Raw genomic sequence first — 8,151 nt, forward strand, 5'->3', positions numbered from 1 at the left:
GAAGCACAAGCATTTTGCTACACGTGCATTAACATCTTCTAACCATGTGTATGTGACCAATAAAATGTGATTTGATATTTCAAGGATCTCACAGTAATGTAACTCATATCATTTCATATTTATAGAGGTGTTTGTGTGTGTGTGAATTCATCGTTTAGCTATCCTAATTGAGTCTCTCTCTATATATAATGAGGTGTACCCCCTGACGTGTCCTCAGCCTACATTGCACAGCGTACCCAACAAGTTGCTGAAACAGGCCTGCATGAATCTACAGTCAGTGATATTTCAAAGCCCTTTTCGTCCTAGTCACGTTTTCAAATTATATCAACTTAGTTCATAAAGGAAGTGGTATAGAATCATACATCCTTCAAATGACTCTTCAGCGCAAAAAGGGTTAATTTATTGGGGCTGTTGCACGCCCCAGGCAGCCTGCAGGATGGGTTGGTTGTGTCGTCTCTGACTGACTATGGTGAGGCTGAGGGAGGAGGATGGGGGAGGGAGGATACTTCTGGTTGGAGAAGCAAAAGATCCTGAACCTTCCTGAAAAACAACCTCACACATCTCACGCGCCTCTCTGCCTCGAGGACGACATCGTCGCAAATTGATGGAATATTCCAAACGCGTTTAACCATTTGGATCATAGGGGTCAACTTTCATGTTAAAGAAACTTGTTCAATTTTTTTTTCGGGGAGGGGGGGGGCTCAGATGGATTTCGTGACTAAGGTGAGGACCTCGGGTTATTGRTTTTAAGCGGCTCCAATCATTTGACAAAATTCACATAGAAATAGCAGCTCTCTAAATTTGCACAATTTGTAGATTCGATGTAGAATATAAAACTCCCAATATTCCATAATTTGAAACTGTCGTTTAAGGTCGCGAAGTCGGTATCGTTGATTGAACTGTTGAACTATTGAAGCTTATTTATAGACATTAGACTATAAATCATTTATATTAATACACAAATATTTTGTGAACAAAAGTCTGCCAATCCCAGATTTATGGAGATATTTTGAGATTGCGAACATAAGAGTATTTAGGGGAGGTATTTATAGCAGGTGGTTTTATTCAAGGCCACTCTGTCTGCCGAGCGCATTGGACTTGTTGAAGCCGAGAACCAACTGTCGACGGGACGAATAGTTGGATAAATGAGTCGTATCACAAGGACTGACATGAGAACGAACCCTGAACCGTCACCGTGTAGTCGTTTTTTATTTTGCTTCAGGGGTATAGAATAACGGATAAACACAAACCAACGGAATAACCAACCGTCTATTCATCTAAATCTATGATCAGCTCGGTGTGTGTTTCGTCTTACCGAGGACGAAAGTCAGGTAACAAACCTCCGTCCAAGACATGTCTGAAGGAAGAGATGACCAGGGGGGAAGACTCGGAAAAAATTGTTATCAATGTTGGTGGCACAAGACACGAAACCTACAAGAGCACACTTAGGACCCTACCGGGGACACGCCTGGCCTGGTTAGCCGACCCGCCAGAGCCAAACGCAAACAAGGAACCCCTCCCCGTAGGACCCATATCGCCAACTACAAACGAGTTATTTTTCGACAGGCATCCTGGCATATTCGCTTATGTATTGAACTATTATAGGACTGGCAAGCTTCATTGTCCCGCCGATGTCTGCGGACCTCTTTTTGAAGAGGAGTTGGCGTTTTGGGGGATAGATGAGACCGACGTGGAGCCGTGTTGCTGGATGACATACCGGCAGCATCGGGACGCAGAGGAGGCACTGGACATATTCGAACCACCGGACCCAGATGACACGGACGACGAACTACCTAGACGGTTCGGCATTGAGGACTGCCCGGAAAGATCGAGGGGATGTTGCGAAGTTTGGCAACCAAAGATATGGGCACTCTTTGAGGACCCCTACTCATCCAGGGCTGCTAGAGTAAGTGTACCTTTTTAATTTTTGTTGCATAATAAAACCATGCTTATAAACCAGGGTCGCTACAATATTATTGTAATTTGTAGGAATAGGCTTCCTGTTCACAAACTCCCACAGTTAATCATTAGAGTAATGCAATGCAATCAACAGGTGTTCTAGAGAGCGTGTCCGCCGACGCGCCACCGACAATCAACAGGTGTGTCTGTTCTCTCAGTTGCATCTGGCTGCTGTGGAACACCGAACTAGACAAGCCGCTAGCGGGAAATTCAGAATGCGCTGGTGTGGAAATAGCATCGTACGAAAATGATATTGTGTCACTAAGTTCAAAGGCATATTATTTTCCTGGGGGTCGTTTAATTAGCGTAGGGAATACATATATCAAATCACATTTGTATTGGTCACATACACATATTTAGCAGATGTTATTGGGGTGTAGCCCTTAAGGTTACCATTAATGACATGAGGATTCTATGACGGGAATGCAATCTCTGGCATTATGTACTACTATATATAAAACACACTAAAGTAAACCATTCAAGTCCAATTCAGACGTTGAAGTCTTATAGGCCTATTTTCAAGTTCACCTATGACTGGTCCCTATGACTGTCTCTATGACTGTCCCTATGACTGTCTGGCCCTGGCACCTTATTGTAGCAGTAACAGCCATCATCAGCAGCAGCATGAATGGTTGTTATCTCTCTGTCATGAATGTGTGTCATATTGTGTCTCATGCTCATCACTTAAAAATAGACTCTTATATGTTTTTGTAAGTAGGCAGGTTTCCATGGATCCAGGTTTATTTGACAAAAGCAATGCCGCAAAAACATATTATTGGACACGTCCCAGCTAGCACAGTGGATCTGGGCCGATTCCGGCTGAGAGTCAGGGCACTGGGCTGAGAGTCAGACTCGGCCGATGTCATGTGACCCGACTCTGGCCCGCCTTCGGCAGTATTACTTATGGCTAGGATGCGGGGATTGAGCTCGGGCCGATTCCGGTGTGAGTTATCTGGCCCAAATGTATTACTTGGGGCTCGGACCGATTCCGGTGAGAGTTATCTGGCCCAAATGTATATATTACTTGGGGCTCGGGCTGATACCGGTGAGAGTTATCTGGCCCAAATGTATATATTACTTGGGGCTTGGTATGATTCCGGTGTGAGTTATCTGGCCCAAATGTATATATTACTTGGGGCTTGGGCCGATTCCGGTGTGAGTTATCTGGCCCAAATGTATTACTTGGGCTGGGCCGATTCCGGTGAGAGTTATCTGGCCAAATGTATATTACTTGGGGCTGGGCTGATTCCGGGTGAGTTATCTGCCCAATTATTATACTTGGGGCTTGGTATGATTTGGTGTGAGTTATCTGGCCAAATGTATTACTTGGGGCGGACCGATTCGGTGAGAGTTATCTGGCCCAAATGTATATATTCTTGGGCTTGGGATGATTCCGGTGTGAGTTATCTGGCCCAAATGTATTACTTTGGGGCATGGCCGATTCCGGTGAGAGTTATCTGGCCAAATGTATATATTCCGGGCTGGGCCCGATTCTGGTGAGAGTTATCTGGCCCAAATGTATTACTTGGGGCTTGGGATTATTGGGGCTACTCTCTGGCAGATGATTACACGGGCTGCTTTATGTAATTAACATTTCATGATTTATTTTTCCATATTCTCTCATTGTTTCTATGATAATTGTATTTTTTTAACATTTAAATGAAATTCTTTAAGAGTCCTGGCCGCGTTCAGGAGACCCATGAGGTGACACACAATTGGCCGAGCGTCGTCCGAGTTAGGGGAGGGTTTGGCCTGCCGGGATGGCCTTGTCCCATCGCGCTGTAGCGACTCCTGTGGCGGGCCAGGTGCATGCACGCTGACATGGTCAGCAGGTGTACGGTGTTTCCTCCGAAACTGTGTTTTTTTATGTGTTTTTTTGTGGATGGGTATAATTTTTATGTATAAAATAGTAATATTTAAAATGACTAAATCGGTTAATTTTGTATACATTTTTTAAAATTTGCATCGGGGGGGATTCTGGTAAGATGCCGGCAAAGTCGGCTGAATTCCGGTAGACAGAAACGGGCCGATTCTGGGCAGTCATTCATTTTCATTCCGGGCCGAGTCCGACACCTGATTCCGGGCCGATTCAATCAGTTCCGGCCCCCCGGAAGAGGGCCGCTTCCGGGCCGATTCGTCATTGCTAGCTGGGGTGTAATGGAAACGGCAGATGTAGGAGACATTTTATCTGTACGACAGGGGTGGATTTTTATTTTGTCTAACTTTCTGTATTACAACAAATGATGTGTTTTTCCAATAAATGATTATTGTAGAATACTTTTGAAGGTACAAGTGGCACGTGATGTCATCACGTAGTTATAAGCTCCATCAAATTGTATTGGTCACATACACATATTTAGCAGATGTTATTGCGGGTGTAGTGAAATGCTTGTGTTCCTAGATATCTAACAATTCACAACAATACAAATAATCTAAAAGTAAAATAATGAAATTAAGAAATATATAGATATTAGGACGAGCAATGTCGGAGTGGCATTGACTAAAATACAGTAGAATAGAATACAGTATATACACATGAAATTAGTAAAGCAGTATGTAAACATTATTAAAGTGACTAGTGTTCCATTATTAAAGTGGCCAGTGAGTCCACGTCTATGTATATCAGGCAGCAGTCTCTAAGGTGCAGGGTTGAGTAACCGGGTGGTAGCCGGCTAGTGATGGCTATTTAACATTCTGATGGCCTTGAGATAGAAGCTGATTTTCAGTCTCTCGGTCCCAGCTTTGATGCACSTGTACTGACCTCGCCTTCTGGATGATAGCGGGGTGAACAGGCKGTGGCTCGGGMGGTTGWTGTCCTTGARGATCTTTTTGGCCTTCCTGTGCCACTCGGTTGGTAGCATGACTTTTTACTCACCAAAGTAACAACGTGGTCAAAGACTTAGTAACTTAGTTCTGGTCACAATGTGAAATGTGTGGAGTGGTTGAAAAAAACGAGTTTTAATGACTCCAACCTAAGTGTATGTAAACTTCCGACATCAACTGTAGGTATGCCAGTCAGCTTTGACATCGGTTTTGCACATCGGCGTTAAACTAGACATTTGGCCCATGTCGATGTTGGCATTTTTAGATAATATCGGCCGATTCCGATATGCGTACTGATATATCGTGCATCCCTAATATTTATGTCAGAGTTTACATTGTAGAGAATAGGCTGACAGGACATGACTTTCAACAATGTCTGAATTGCTTCACCTTGCTCTTCTGGTTGGCTGGCAAGCTTRACCATCCAATTATTTCAGGTCTACAGGAGTGCAAGTTTCACCATGGCACGGACTGTGGCAATACGTTAGCACATGAGGAATATTCAAATATGGCAAATATTAGTCAATTATTGCATTCTATCCATGCTGGCTTTCCCAGGCTACCAGAGACATGAAACAGATTAGTGGGAGGACTGAGACATGAAACAGAGAGGTGGGAGGACTGAGACATGAAACAGAGAGGTGGGAGGGCTGAGACATGAAACAGAGAGGTGGGAGGGCTGAGACATGAAACGATTGGTGGGCAGGACTGAGACATGAAACAGGAGGTGGGAGGACTGAGACATGAAACAGAGAGGTGGGAGGACTGAGAACATGAAACAGAGAGGTGGGAGGGACTGAGACATGAATGAGAGGTGGGAGGACTGAGACATGAAACAGAGAGGTGGGAGGACTGAGACAAGAGAACTAGAGAGGTGGGAGGACTGAGACATGAAACAGAGAGGTGGGAGGATGGAGACATGAAATAAGAGAGGTGGGAGGACTGAGACATGAAACAGAAGGTGGGAGGACTGAGACATGAAACAGAGAGGTGGGAGGACTGAGACATGAAACGAGAGGTGGGAGGACTGAGACATGAACAGAGAGGTGGGAGGACTGAGACATGAAACAGATGAGGTGGGAGGACTGAGACATGAAACAGATAGGTGGGAGGAACTGAGACATGAAACAGAGAGGTGGGAGGACTGAGACATGAAACAGAGAGGTGGGAGGACTGAGACATGAAACAGAGAGGTGGGAGGACTGAGACATGAAACAGAGAGTGGGAGGACTGAGACATGAAAGAGAGGTGGGAGGACTGAGACATGAAACAGATAGGTGGGGAGGACTGAGACATGAACAAGAGAGGTGGGAGGACTGAGACATGAAACAGAGAGGTGGGAGGACTAGACATGAAACAGAGAGGTGGGAGGACTGAGACATGAAACAGAGAGGTGGGAGGACTGAGACATGAAACAGAGAGGTGGGAGGACTGAGACATGAAATAGAGAGGTGGGAGGACTGAGACATGAAACAGAAGGTGGGAGGACTGAGACATGAAACAGAAGGTGGGAGGACTGAGACATGAGCAGAGGTGGGAGGACTGAGACATGAAACAAGAGGTGGGAGGCTGAGACAAAACAGATAGGTGGGAGGACTGAGACATGAAACAGAGAGGTGGGAGGACTGAGACATGAAACAGAGAGGTGGGAGGACTGAGACATGAAACAGAGGGTGGGAGGACTGAGACATGAAACAGAGAGGTGGGAGGACTGAGACATGAAACAGAAGAGGTGGGAGGCTGAGACATGAAACAGAGAGGTGGGAGGACTGAGACATGAAACAGAGGTGGGAGGACTGAGAACATGAAACAGAGAGGTGGGAGGACTGAGACATGAAACGAGAGGTGGGAGGACTGAGACATGAAACAGAGAGGTGGGAGGACTGAGACATGAAAGAGAGGTGGGAGGACTGAGACATGAAACAGAGAAGGTGGGGGGGCTGAGACATGAAACAGAGGGTGGGAGGACTGAGACATGAAACAGAGAGGTGGGGGGCTGAGACATGAAACAGAGAGGTGGGAGGACTGAGAACATGAAACAGATAGGTGGGAGGACTGAGACATGAAACAGAGAGGTGGGGGGCTGAGACATGAAACAGATGGGTGGGAGGACTGAGACATGACAGATGGTGGGAGGACTGAGACATGAACAGAGGTGGGAGGACTGAGCATGAAACAGAGAGGTGGGAGGACTGAGACATGAATAGAGAGGTGGGAGGACTGAGACATGAAACAGAGAGGTGGGAGGACTGGAGACATGAAAGAGAGGTGGAGGACTGAGACATGAAATAGAGAGTGGAGGACTGAGACATGAACAGATAGGTGGGAGGACTGAGACGAAACAGGAGGTGGGGAGGACTGAGACCATGAAACAGAGAGGTGGGAGGACTGAGACATGAAATAGAGAGGTGGAGGACTGAGACATGAAACAGATAGGTGGGAGGACTGAGACATGAAACAGAGAGGTGGGAGGACTGAGACATGAAACGAGAGAGGTGGGAGGACTGAGACATGAAAAGAGAGTGGGAGGCTGAGACATGAAACAGAGAGGTGGGAGGACTGAGACATGAAGCAGGTGGGAGGACTGAGACTGAAAAGAGGGTGGCGAGACTGAGACATGAACAGAGAGGTGGGAGGCTGAGACATGAAACAGAGAGGTGGGAGGACTGAGACATGAAACAGAGAGGTGGGAGGACTGAGACATGAAACAGAGAGGTGGGAGGACTGAGACATGAAACGAGAGGTGGGAGACTGAGACATGAAAAGAGAAGGTGGGAGGACTGAGACATGAAAAGAGAGGTGGGAGGACTGAGACATGAAACAGAGAGGTGGGGGACTGAGACATGAAGCGAGGTGGGAGGACTGAGACATGAAAGACGAGGTGGAGAGGACTGGACATAAAACAGAGGTGGGAGGACTGAGACATGAAACAGAGAGGTGGGAGGACTGAGACAATGAAACAGAGAGGTGGGAGGACTGAGACATGAAACAGAGAGGTGGGAGGACTGAGACATGAAACAGAGAGGTGGGAGGACTGAGACATGAAACAGAGAGGTGGGAGGACTGAGACATGAAACAGAGAGGTGGGAGGACTGAGACATGAACAGAGAGGTGGGAGGACTGAGACATGAAACAGAGAGGTGGGAGGACTGAGACATGAAACAGAAGGTGGGAGGACTGAGACATGAAACAGAGAGGTGGGAGGACTGAGACATGAAACAGATGAGTGGGAGGACTGAGACATGAACAGAGAGGTGGGAGACTGAGACATGAAACAGAGAGGTGGGAGGTGAGACTGAAACAGATAGGTGGGAGGACTGAGACATGAAACAGATAGGTGGAGGACTGCGCACTGAATAGAGACGGTGG

The 8,151-nt window shown here is 46.6% G+C and overlaps 1 pseudogene; it reads left to right on the top strand.

Annotated features, from left to right (window-relative positions):
- Positions 1-538: 538 nt before the first annotated feature.
- On the top strand, positions 539-1,979 carry LOC111977158 (voltage-gated potassium channel KCNC4 pseudogene; annotated as a pseudogene).
- The last annotated feature ends 6,172 nt before the right edge of the window (positions 1,980-8,151 follow it).

Source organism: Salvelinus sp. IW2-2015, linkage group LG17 (assembly GCF_002910315.2).
Source record: "Salvelinus sp. IW2-2015 linkage group LG17, ASM291031v2, whole genome shotgun sequence".
In the NCBI taxonomy this organism is placed as follows: Eukaryota; Metazoa; Chordata; class Actinopteri; order Salmoniformes; family Salmonidae; genus Salvelinus; species Salvelinus sp. IW2-2015.